This window comes from Prionailurus viverrinus, chromosome C2 (genome assembly GCF_022837055.1).
Source record: "Prionailurus viverrinus isolate Anna chromosome C2, UM_Priviv_1.0, whole genome shotgun sequence".
In the NCBI taxonomy this organism is placed as follows: Eukaryota; Metazoa; Chordata; class Mammalia; order Carnivora; family Felidae; genus Prionailurus; species Prionailurus viverrinus.
The window spans coordinates 152646875-152660096 of NC_062569.1; the positions used below are offsets into that span (position 1 = coordinate 152646875).

Here is a 13222-nt window from a genome sequence, read left to right on the forward strand (position 1 = left end):
CTTTCCTTCTTCCTGGCAAGGGTTATGATGAAATCATGGTAACATAAGGTTGCGTGTGCCCAAATAGTAGATTTACTGTAAAAATCCAGCTTCACAATTCTGGGAAATGCAATGTGTCGGGCTCTGAAGACAGGGGCTCCTGTGTGTTTCTGAGCTGTCACTTCCCCCTTTGCTTCCTCGTCAGAAGACACCGCAGGGTGGCTTCCTAGTAAGGGGTGAGGGGGCATCTCCCCACGGGGACCGTCACACGAATCGTTCCGGTCGCTGCCAACCCCGGGCCGTGCGGTGATGTCCCGCCGGATAAGGAGTGGACTGTGCTTCTGGTTGTTCGGTATCCCAGCTACTCTTCTAGAAGAGGCAAATCCCGTTACAGGGGACAGGGGGGTCCCTGGGGAAGTCAGTCGGGGAGGGTTTAATACATTGGCTCAATTTCTGCGACAGGACCAGCACGTGGGGCCTCATGCACAGCAGGGTTTAAACCCAGGTCCATGGAGTCTGGGGAAGCTAGGGGTAGAGTGTCCATGGCCTAGGCTGGGGCGGGGGAGGGACGGTTCACCCTCAATCACCTGTAAGCAAAATGTATACGTTTTTTTGCAACCCTTCTACCCCCAACTGGGATTCGGTCACAGGGGGAATTTCCGCTTTACGTACAGTTGTTTCCAAGATCCGAATCGCCATTTCTGCTCACTGCACTTTCAAAACATCAGCGCTTATTAACTAATGCTTGAAAAAGAAGCCCAATTTTGTTTTTGAAAATGCTTTAATGAGTGCCTTTTACTGTCACCGGTGTCATTTGTAATCACATTTCTTTTTTTTCTTAATGTTTATTTATTTCTTTATTTTTTAACATTTATTTATTTTGGGGACAGAGAGAGACAGAGCATGAACGGGGGAGGGGCAGAGAGAGAGGGAGACACAGAATCGGAAACAGGCTCCAGGCTCCGAGCCATCAGCCCAGAGCCCGACGCGGGGCTCGAACTCCCGGACCGCGAGATCGCGACCTGGCTGAAGTCGGACGCTTAACCGACTGCGCCACCCAGGCGCCCCTCTTAATGTTTATTTATTTCTTTTTTGAGAGTGAGAGAGGGAACAGGCTTGGGAGGGGCAGAAAGAGAGAGAGAATCCCAAGCAGGCTCTGTGCGGTCAGAGTCAAGCCCGACATGAGGCTCAAGTTGATGAAATGTGAGATCGTGACCTGAGCCGAAAGCAAGAGTCAGGCGTTTAACTGACCGAGCCACCCAGGCGCCCCTGTAATCATATTTCTTGCATTTTCATCTGCGTAAACCCATTCTGAGAAGGCAGTTTGACCACCAGGATCCTAATGCAGAAGTGGTTAAGGACCCCCGAGCTAAAAGATGAAAACTGAGACCGGCTAGCTAGACTTTCTGACACTTTCTGGTGAACCAGGCATGAAATGACCCCACTCTGTCATCCTACAATGGTCACGTTAGTCAGCAGGGTTCCCAGTACTGGCTGCTCTTCTAAGAATGTCGTCTGTGCAGTAAACTTGTCTTTACATTTTTTTGACCTTCTGAGCTACCCTCGAGCATACATTTGTTCTTCCCTAGAGCTGCCACATTCAGAAAATAAAAATCTAGGTCTCTTGGGGCGCCTGGGTGGCTCAGTCGGTTGAGTATCTGACTTCAGCTCTGATCTTGATCTCACGGTCTGTGAGTTCGAGCACCGTGTCAGGCTCTGTGCTGGCAGCTCGGAGCCTGGAGCCTGCTTCGGATTCTGTGTCTTTCTCTCTCTGCCCCTCCCCGGCTCGTGCTCTGTCTCTCTCTCTCTCAAAAATAAACATTAACTTAAAAAAAAATATAGGTCTCCTTTGTACTATATCTATATAGTACATATTTATGGATTTCAGATAAACAACAAATAATTTTAGTGTAAGTGTATATCAAATATTGCATGGGACATAGTTATAGTAGAAAATCATTGGTGGTCTGCCTAAATTTATTTTTGACCGGGAATCTCCTATCCTACGTGGCAACCCCTAAAATCACCCAAATTGGGCTGATAGTCCTCCAGCTAATTAACTATAGATGGTTAGAAAGTGTCTTCTTATACTGTTTACTGATGGAGATTAGTTAACTGCCAAGGGTCTCAGACTTTGATTGGATGGAAAGGGATTTTGAAGTTTGAGATTTTCTTATTATCACTCAGTCACCATAAGCTCCTATGTTTTCAACTTTGCAACAGGCAGACAGCTCAGAAATATGACCATTCCTTCAAGTCATTTGACCACAATCCAAGAATTTGGGTATAAACTGTGTTCCCCTGAGATCCTGTGATATCCAGTTTCTCTATCAGAGAAACGTGGTCAAAGTTTAAGCCGACAGTGAGACTGAATTTCAAAATCTTTTGACACTGATCCCATTGTTAAGTAACTAGGTTCCAAATCAAGCGAAAGCCCCAATTTCCTTCGTCTGGGACGAGATTCCAATTATGATAATGGTGTGCGTGGAAAACAACAAGAAGAATTCCGCTCTTGTGTCCAGGTGAATCACCCCCGAGGCCATTAATCATCAATTGATAGAGACCAACAATTCCAAATTTATTCTAAACAGAAGAAAAAGTAGTCAGCGTGCAGCCAGAAAAACAAGGCAGCCTGAAATCGGTATGTAGATTTATAACGTGATACGCTTTTTTATCTCTCTATGCCTTTACGATAGTAAAAATATTATGTGTGTGAGGCAAGGAAAATGGGAGGGGTTAAAGGTGGTGGATCCAGAGTCTGAGGGAGTGAGAGACTCGTTAAAGGGCAAATCAACGTGAAATTTTGCAAACTATGTAATGATGCATCGTAACAACAACGAGGTACTCTGCGAACAGTGCTGAGATGAAGGTTACGGAAAACGAACCGTCCTGGCTGGCTTCCCATTTTTTTTTTCCCTTCCACTTTTAATGCTCCAGCCATGCTCAGCTTGAGTTTTATTAAACAGAATACACCAAATAAAAGATTTGTTTCTCTACGAGTACTGTCTGCAAAAGCAGACGCGTTCATTCTAATGTGTTCCAGGTTACGGTCAGACAAACCCAAAACGCTCTGCATTCTATTCTCTTTGGCTAAAATCTGAATGGGACCCTGTTGAGCCGCCTTCTCTGTGTTACGTTTGAGCTCATCCAGACAAGAATAGTGAGAATCCCCGAGTTAAAGAAATCTCTTCCCCGAAGAGAAAACCGGGGGCAGTGCGTTAGGGAGGCTAACGCAATACAATTCGTCTTGGTTGGTTGTTTTTTCCCCCCCCCCCCAGACATAAATTTTCCTGTTTTACCAGTCATTCCACAACAATGCACATCCAAGCCATGCTGTGATTAGAGGGGAGCGTATGCCTATTACCCAAGTTCTTCGCATGTCGGAGCACGGAGAGACGAACGGTGGTAAACCAAAGGAAATTTCCATTTGCTTTTTAGCTGCCGCACTCTCTTACTCTATAGGAAAGTTAGCTGTTATTAAGTAATAACGTTCAGCTAAGTTGGTCACTTGTAACAACAGACAGATGTATAATGTTTTATTTAGGTTAGCCAGCTCTTTCACAAATAAAGGGCTGGAAATTAAACTGTCTTTGCAAAAATATTCTGCAAATGATACCTCTGCCTTATTCCAGTGCTCAGATTCTTTGCCATGGAAAATGGAAAATGAGTCTCCTGTTGAACCCTGTGTCTGTTTAAACTTGTTTTTGCCGAGCAGAGAAAGGTTGATGTTCTATGGAATGAAAAAAATTAAAAAAAGAATCTGCGTTGAGGGGAAAAGTGTATAACTATGCAAACCACATTCAGAGATGGAAAAGGGTTTTTTTTTTTTTAGTACTTATGGAATTTGAAACAATAATAATGGAATGGAAACATAGGGAAAAGGCTAAGTATTTGACCACAGCGGCAAATTGGATCATTAGACACTCACATGCAATGCAAAATGCAGGATTTGTCTTTGAAGGAGTACTTGTTGCTTCTCCAATGGATAATAGGGCACAAGAAAGACCTCGTCAACCCACCAAGCCATTGCTGACAAGCCCTGGCCATATAATCCTTTGGGAAGTTGGATTCTTCTTAAGACCCAGGTTTTGGGGGCAGCGCCTGAGAGATTGTGACTCAGCAGCTGAAGTGTGAAACTTAATTGACATTTCATTTATTTTTTTTTATTAAATATAATTTATTGTCAGATTGGTTTCCATACAACACCCAGTGCTCATCCCAATAGGTGCCCTCCTCAATGCCCATCCCCCACTTTCCCCTCTCCCCCACCCCCAACAACCCTTAGTTTGTTCTCAGTATTTAAGTCTCTTAAGGTTTGCTTCCCTCCCTCTCTGTTTATAACTTTTCCCCCTCTCTTCCCTTCCCCCATGGTTCTCTGTTAAGTTTCTCAGGATCCACATAAGAGTGAAAACATATGGTATCTGTTTTTCCCGGCCTGACTGATTTCACTTAGCATTAACACCCTCCGGTTCTATCTGCATTGCTACAAATGGCCGGATTTCATTCTTTCTCGTTGCCAAGTAGTATTCCATTGTGTATATGAACCACAATTTCTGTATCCATTCGTCGCTTAATTGATATTTCAAATGAACTTCCAAGCGATACTGATGCTGCAGCTTTGGGGGGGGGGCAGTGCAGATTCACCCTCTTCTACGGTACCGGTCTTCAGTGTCCATTGAGGTGAACAGCGCATCGCAAGAGATCTCATGGCAACGCAGACACCTGCCTGTAAGACGGATGGACAGGCCCAAAGCCTTGCTTGCTTCCATCCTGTTTTCCCCCAGATACAAAGTGCAGGGTTTAAACTGAGTCCGCACTCCTCGGACTGTGCTAGAAATGCCGGGCATAGCTCAGCAGGGCTTCTCAGACCCTGTAACACACAAACATGAGGGGTCCGTCTCCAGTGGGTAGAGATTGTGAGCTGTTTGGCTGTTTGGTAGGCAAAACTTCCCCCTCGTTATCTGAGCACAAATCCATCTATTTGTGGCATGCCTGCACCACACGCTTGGGGGAGGCTTAACAAAAGACTGCTAAGAACTTTCAGCTCCAACTCTTCAACCATAGAGTCTAGGTTCCCTCCTTAGGCCCAGGACATTCTTGGCCCATGAACAGAATGACACCCACCATCCGGGGAGGAGACTTTGGGGAAACTTTCAATCAGCTGCTTTCCTTTTCCCCCAGATTCTCATTCCCACCCCTCCCCCAAGACAATGTACCTGAACTTCCGTCCCCTGGGGCCCTTCTCCTGGTGATTGAAAACTCTACTGGGCATACCATAATTGTATATTTAACCCCACTAACTTTCTCTTCGTCCTTACACCAAAGGGCCCATCCCTGTGTTTGAAAGCAACGGACGTTTGAGACAACCCAATTTATGTGCTTGGGAATTTCCTACATATTTTATGCAATTCATTAGGCTGTGCATAGTGTAGGTCACGCTCTCAAAGCGTAGTCTCAAGAGGAGCGGGGCCAGCATCACCTGGCAACTTATTAGAAATACAGATTCTCGGGGCGCCTGGGTGGCGCTGTCGGTTAAGCGTCCGACTTCAGCCAGGTCACGATCTTGCGGTCCGTGAGTTTGAGCCCCGCGTCAGGCTCTGGGCTGATGGCTCAGAGCCTGGAGCCTGTTTCCGATTCTGTGTCTCCCTCTCTCTCTGCCCCTCCCCCGTTCATGCTCTGTCTCTCTCTGTCCCCAAAATAAATAAACGTTGAAATGCAGATTCTCAGGTTCCACCTAGACCCGCTGAATCAGGAGCTTGGGGTGGGACGCAGCCATGTTTCCAGACCTCTGGGTGATCTGAGGCTCATGGGAGCTAGAGACGTCATGGCGTAGAGACGAGAGGCTTGGAGCACAGGCTCAAGCAAACCACGTGCTGTATCCCAGTTTCCTAACCTGGAACCCTCAAATAATAGCAATAATAGCAGTCCCTCTTTCAGAATCAATGACAGAATTCAAATTAATATGTGACACCTCTATACGGTCTGACAGGGTATCAGCAATAAATTAACCATAGCTATGTATTCTGTAATGGATGCTCACATGTAGTGACCAGGAACTTCCATTATGCTCCATGAATGTTCATCATGAGTAGAGATGCTCTTTGTGAGTTGAATTTGATGACCAAGGGCCACAGTGGCCACGTGGGAACAAAGCTCTGAAGACAGGTCTAGTTTGCCAACAAGGTCCGCCGTGAATGAACTCTGTGAACACGTGTCAATTACTTCAACTAAGCTTCGTTTCCTCCTTTAGAAAATCAAGAAAATACTTTCTTCACGAGGGAAGGGAAGGATTGCATACAGTCCTGTCTGTCATTGCTTTGGAAGGTTCCTGGTTCCTTTTAAGTAGTCCCTTTCCCAAATGAAAGCTGTCTGTAATGATAACGTGTGTCTCTCATCACAGATTATTCAAAGCCTCATGAGGCTTTGAAGAACAAAGAGGCGGCCACAAAATGAGCAGCGGGCAAAAGTTTATTAGAATGTAAGATCAGAAAGGAGAATAGTAGGAAAGCTCTCTTTACAGACAGGCGACGTTCGAAAGTGTGTGAGGACTAGAGGCCAGGGTCCTTGTTTTGTAAGGTTCTGGTCAGCCCTCCCCCCGTTCTTCCCCCTGGTTCCTTCTCAGATTCTTCCCTCATTGGCCTGATAGCTCTAGGTGCTGGGGTGTCCCTTCCTGATTGGCTCTCATTGTACGCGGGGTGGTCCATGGCCATACTTAGGTCTTTGGTCAAATTCCTGAGGGAAACCTAAGGGGGAGTAGGTGGGGTCTGTTCCATTCTTAAGAGGAACCTTACTCCTGAGGGGGCTTGCTGTGGTCAGACACTCCCAGCATTGTTCCAAAACAGGTGTTTTTCCCCTGGGACCTCAGGTCCTAGTCTTTCCCTCTCGGCCTACCGAATCCTGTCTCCTCCTGTCATGCTAAGACACAAAAACTTACACTAGCTGTGTCCCTGTGGTCAGGCTTTCACTAGACTTTGCTTCAGTAACAATCAGTTCCAAGAATCCCGTGGCTTAGGCTACAAGAGATTTTTTTCTCACCCCTGTTGCAAGTTAGCCTTGGCTCAGCTGTAGCTGTAGCGCAGCCACTGGTGTCTCCCTTCTCCGATTCTCCAGAAGAAGGAGCTGCCCCATCTGAGACCCACCAGAGACCCTACCAGGAGTCCGCCGGCTGCCTCTGTTCGGGCAGGAGTCACTGAGGCTCACACTCCATTGGCTAATGCAGTCACATGACCGCACCTGACACAAAAGGATGGAAACAGAGTCTCCATTTCCTACTCCCAGGGACAGACCCAGGGAAAGATTCGTTCTCGACGGACCCAGTCGAAAGGGACAGCACATAACTGGAAGCCACAATCAGCTACAACAACCAGTAGTCAACCACAGCTTTGTCGATTAGGATCCAAGTTCTTATCCTCAAAATATAGATCGAGACAGAGGAAACTCGGTGCAAATTTCCCATAGTCTCAACCGCCACTGCCCTTCAGATCCTTCAGATTCTTATGGAGGAGAAAGACCAATCATTCTTCCTAATCGTGCTCAGTTCTCAAGGGCCTGAGGGGAAAAATGGGCTTTCAGAATGAAGAGTCATCTTATCTGCCGGGGGGCAGATAAGAACCAAAGAGCCACCCGTTGGGATCTGCTGGGAGTCAACTTTGTCCACCTTCTTCTATCTCGGTAGACATGTCCATTGCTGAGACCGCCTGGGAAAAGCCATGTGTGTCCTCAGCTGACATGGATGGAGTTGAGAACGGCGAGTCCTAGGCTGCTTTGGAGAGCGGGGAAGAATATGGCATGAGGCCAAAGCCAAAGGTCCCAGCACATGAATTCGAGTGGCCACAGTCACAGGATCCAAAGAGAGGATAGCCAAGCCTCACTGATTTTATTTTCAATTATTTTTAAACCTTTTGAGTTCAGTGAACCCCAAGCACATTCTTGTCGAGCATGTCTTTTTCTACTTACTAGTTAAAACCGTGGTTCCTTAAAGTGAAATTTAATCCAGGTATTTTGGATTCATAGTGAGGAGACAGATCATCCAAGAAATGTTTTGTTGGAAATATTTGATATCCAAGAAAGCTTTCAAAGCAACTTTTCCTATAAACAGGAACCTGTTTTGATAGAACTTAAGGTCAGGTCCCCTCAAATCGCAGTTTTCGTCTGGAAATCCAAAGTTATGGTTTGATTTGGGGCCCATTCCCCTTGAAGGTATGCGACATCACTTGAGTTGTGGTTGAGGGATCCCTGCTGCCTCCCTGTTTTGTTATCAGCTGCTTTTCTGTGGCTGAAAATCAGCTCTTTTTCTGCCCACCAGGGAATACAGAATGAAGTATCAGGACGGACAAATTGAAAACTCTCAAAGTTGGACTCAACGGAGTGCTAAGTTTTTAGAAGGAATCAGTGGTGGGCTACGTAGGAGGGGGAAAATCATTCCTTCATGCTTTAAAAAATCAGTACTTATCACCGGCCCACGAGGTGGATGGCACTCATCTACAAGCACGGGGGAGACTGGACATCTCTGGAAACTAACAACCTGATGTTCTCCGCGCCTGTGTGCAAGTGTTATTTTAGAACGGTCAGGGAGAGTGAGGGGATAAGGGTCTTCATCAAGGAGGGAAAAGCCGTCTCTCTCACTCCACCCGCATATTGCAGTGTGGTCGTTTTCAACTGTGAGCTCCTGGAACAGCAGCGTCACCTGGGAGATAGTTGGATGCACGGATTCTCGGGCTCCATCCCAAAGCTACTGAAACCGGAAACTCTGACCCCTCCAGGTGATTCTGACGCAGCTAAAGCTGGAGCACTTTCTTCAAGGTGGCAGAGAGGGCAGGCACGGGAGCTTCACGGGGGCACTACTGCCTCATGTCAGCTGTTGGGAACGTGGGTGAGTCGCTCAACCTCTTTGTGCCTCAGTTTCCTCCTCGTGGGACTAATGAAGGCGCCTGCCTCGTGGGCTTGGTGTGACGGTTGAGTACGCGCGTGGAAAACACTGAGAACGATGGCTGGCACATGGCTCCGTACTGTTATCTATGTTGATGATGATGTCTATAATTTATCTGCAACTTTGTCTTATTATTGCCCTTGTTATTATTCATCTGGATCTTTCCCACGTTGGACCACTTCTAACTCTATTCGGACTCTCTTCGTGCTTATTACATGCATACCTATTTCTTCTACTTGGTCGGTGGCTTTCTGGTCATTTATAGACTGACTTCTCTCTGATAGGACAGAGTGTTCCAGCCCACTGTGGCTGATTTCTTTGATCACCCATTCTTTTTTTTTTTTGTTAACGTTTATTTATTTTTGAGACAGAGAGAGACAGAGCATGAACAGGGGAGGGGCAGAGAGAGAGGGAGACACAGAATCCGAAACAGGCTCCAGGCTCTGAGCCGTCAGCCCAGAGCCCGACGCAGGGCTCGAACCCACGGACCGCGAGATCATGACCTGAGCCGAAGTCGGACGCTTAACTGACCGAGCCACCCAGGCGCCCCTGATCGCCCATTCTTATAAGACCCTCTTTCTCTGCTGGCACTTTCTCCTCTCTGAGGAGGTGATGGGAACTCCCTTTAGTTTTCTCCATTCTCACTGTTTCGTCCTCAAGACTGGAAGTGTAGTTCGTCATATCACTAAATACCTTTCTCAATGTGCCCGCTGTCTAGTTCTGTCTCAAAAATATGTTTTTCTTTCCTTTATCTCCAGAAAACAAACGCCACACACCATAAGCAATAAATGACTTCATTCCATGTGTGCATTATTGGCTTGAAGTAGAGAGGGATGTTGACCTCTCCGTTCAGTAGTTTCAAGGACTACACTTTATAAAGATATCACCTTGCTAAGATTACGTTCCCAGCCCACATGTCGGAACAAGATAATGAAAACCGGAGAAATACATACAATTTCCAGAGACTAAAGAAGACTCTAATGGTTTGTATGGAATATTGCCTGTTTGTGGGATGAGAAGAGGGGACGTTAGGGGAGCATATCTCGTATCACTCTTTCCATCCTTAGCTTTTGGAAACCGCTGTTGTTTCTTAACGCGTCAGAAGCGAAGCCAGGTAGATTGCAGAACCACTAGGGGAAAAATACCTAAGTCCGTGACATAAAATTATGTGGGATGAGTGTGTGTACGGACCCCGAAGTCAGTTTCGAGGACGACGTCTGCTGCAGAATACAATGCTGTCACTTGGGCACGTATGATGAAATGCGAATGGTGAAGCATACGGGTCAGATGGATGGGTGCAAAGGAGGAGACGCAGGATCTTCACAGATGACGGTTACGGGTGACAATAGGGGCAGTGATGAAGAGAGCGTTTGCCGAGCCCCGCGAACACACAGCGAGAATCGAGTGTGCCAAGGGCCGTACGGGTCGGTAACCGGGGCCGCTGACGTGAGGACAGGGTACGTCTGGTAACTGTTCACGGTACCCGGCGACCCAGAGAGGAAGTGGGAGACATACGGGTGCCCCTGCGTGTAAGACGGACAGAAAGGTGGGGAGGTCTGCAGACAGCTACCTTTGGAAGAAGCAATCCAGAAGAGAAGGATGCAAAAGAGCCTTTCGAAGTGCGAACAGGTTACGTTACACTTTGGAGGTTGAAGGGGCACGTGTGGTGTATGGACAAGGGCTCCGGTCTAGTTTTTAAAGGCTTTGGACTTTGTTCTTTCTCCGCCGTTGAGCCAGCTGTGTGACGAAGACCGGTCGCTCTGACCTCCCGGGTCGGTCTCCTCGTTTGAAAAATGTGTGTCAGACGCCTTGGGTTTGACAATCTTTTCAGCTCTGATGTTCTGTGACTCAACAGTAATAATGCATTTCCACAGGCGGTAAAAATATTCTAGACTCTTCCCTTCCAGTGCTCGGTGTTTACTTCCTCTGCACTTCCCCTTCCTGCCTCCCTGTTTGCTGGTCAGTTGAGAGTGGGCCTCAATGGGGGTGAGTTAACCCACTCTTTCCAGGGTGTTTCACTATTGAGCTCCCTCCACAGGGTGGGAATTCTGTAGGAAGGGCTGTGGTTGGGCCTTCGGTTTAATTCTTAAACCACTCCTTCGGCCTTTGGTCTACTCTGGGCACCTTGCCAGAGTACCAGGGATTGGAAGGTGAACGCTAGGGCCCTAGCCCTGGGGCGGGGGGGGGGGGGGGGGGTATGGTTAAGGGTCAGTCTCACCGGGTCAGTCTCTTTGTAAACACCTGTGAACGCCACGCGTCCCTCTCTCTTTCAGGCAGAAGCAGCATCCCCTGGTAGCCAGGTGGGCGAAGGGGAGCGGGCACCTTCCACCTGCCTCGAAGAAGACGCCTTCTGACCTGCTGAGGGAGTGACCAGGTAGTAAACAGTCTGGGGGCACGGGGTGTTGAGAGGGAGGGAAAACGCGTTTACCCCGTGAGTGCGGCCCCCCCCCAGCTGCTCTTTCCCACAGAGAGGTGCTGAACCCAAGACCCCCCCCCCCCAGAGGCCGTCGGTCGCGTTCCCCCTTTTAAGACCACCGATCTCGGATAGCTCTTGGTGTCGTCACCTCCAACACTAGATGGGCGGCAATGCAACAGAAGAGAGCTTTCCGCAGAAAGAGGGAAAAGATCCAGCTCATCCCAAGCCTGGCCCGTTGCCCCTTTTAAAGAGAGGTTAAAACAGAAGCTTCATGGCACTGCCTTCACGTACCCAGGGCCAACTTCTCCAGAATCTGGCAGACAGCTGAACTTGAGCTTGGAGTGCCGCTCATGCCCGCAGGACACTCGGGTGTCACTCACTCTTGAAAACTTAAGCCTCTGTTTTTATTCCAGTGGATGGAATGGCATGCACTTTCCCCTGGCAGTCTCTCTCTCTCTCTCTCTCTCTCTCTCTCTCTCCCTTTTGAAAGCGCACGGGGTGCATGTGTCTACGTGCACATAAGCTGCATTTGTCTTTTTAAAAAATTTTTTTTTCAACGTTTATTTATTTATTTTTTTGGGGGGGGACAGAGAGAGACAGAGCATGAATGGGGGAGGGGCAGAGAGAGAGGGAGACACAGAATCAGAAACAGGCTCCAGGCTCTGAGCCATCAGCCCAGAGCCCGACGCGGGGCTCGAACTCCCGGACCGCGAGATCGTGACCTGGCTGAAGTCGGACGCTTAACCGACTGCGCCACCCAGGCGCCCCGAAGCTGCATTTGTCTTACTGGTGCTCATGTTTTGAGCGTGGCTATGCCTTCCAGCATGGCAGCATGGCGTTTTGTTTCCAAACTTCCGTTGGGGCCACTTTCCTCTTAGTTGACTGAGAAATGCCGCTGAGGGGCTGATAAAGCCAAAGCTCATCCTGTGTTTTCCTTCTAAATCGATCTCCAAATACGAGGAAGAGGCTGCAGCAAGAACAAGACATTCTGAATAGCTTAGGGCCCTTCTCTGCAGCGAAAATGAAAAAGTAGCTTTCCTTCCCAAGGGGGGAGAAAAAAAAAAAGCATTTCGAGGGCCGCTCTGGAAGTGACACGCTCTTCATGAAACAGGAAAATTAAAAAGTGCAACCACTTACTGAATCCCCAACAAGTGTTAGCTACTAATGGATGGTTTCACTTTCCTTGAAGGGGTTTGCCCAGAAGATTGCTTCCAAAACTGCTATGGAGACAGTGCTGCTCTAACAGCAAAGATTCCTGCATGAATCACAGACCACTGTATTCAGTTCCTTTTTAGACAGGGGGAGGGTTCCTTTATCCTCCAAATACCAGTGAGGTGGGAAAAACCCATGCCGACCAGGTGGTGTTCTCCCATACTCCCTCACATCTTTTTCAAGGAAGGTAAGGGTGATTTATTCCCGTCACCAGGCAGGTAGTATAAGATGCCGTGTGGCCTCACACCCAGTCTGTTCCTGTCTGTTGATGCAGAGGGGAACGTTCCCTGGGACTTAGCGCGGGAGCCTGACGTGTCTTCTAGGTGGGACTGTTCTGCCACAGCGTCGGATGCCTGTCCTTGCTTACTTGTTCTTTAATTTTTGAAAAGAGGTTCCTATGATGGTTCTAGTTGGTTCTAAAGGAGTAATGCAGAAATTTGGGGCCATACCTAGATGTCGTATCTAACGTGGGATTTTATAGCATTTTCCCAAGAATAACCAGCGTATCGACCGAGCTATTAAGAAAGTGTAATTATTCATTATGCGGTGGGTGTTGGTTGTTTGATAACTTAATGCTTTCCCATGTAATCAAGCAGTAGGAGAGGTGAGGGGCGCCTGGGTGGCTCAGTCGGTTGAGCGTCCGACTTCAGCCAGGTCACGATCTCGCGGTCCGGGAGTTCGAGCCC

The 13222-nt window shown here is 47.9% G+C and overlaps 1 protein-coding gene across 9 annotated transcripts in view; it reads left to right on the forward strand.

Moving 5' to 3' along the window:
* KCNJ15 (potassium inwardly rectifying channel subfamily J member 15) overlaps window positions 1-13222 on the forward strand; it is an 80726-nt gene that overhangs the window by 60701 nt on the left and 6803 nt on the right. For 7 of the 9 annotated variants that reach the window (XM_047875332.1, XM_047875333.1, XM_047875331.1 and 4 more), the window contains one exon: window positions 11182-11282. The gene's annotated coding sequence lies outside the window, so the exon portion shown is untranslated. The other 2 variants (XM_047875336.1, XM_047875337.1) reach the window with 2 other exon arrangements.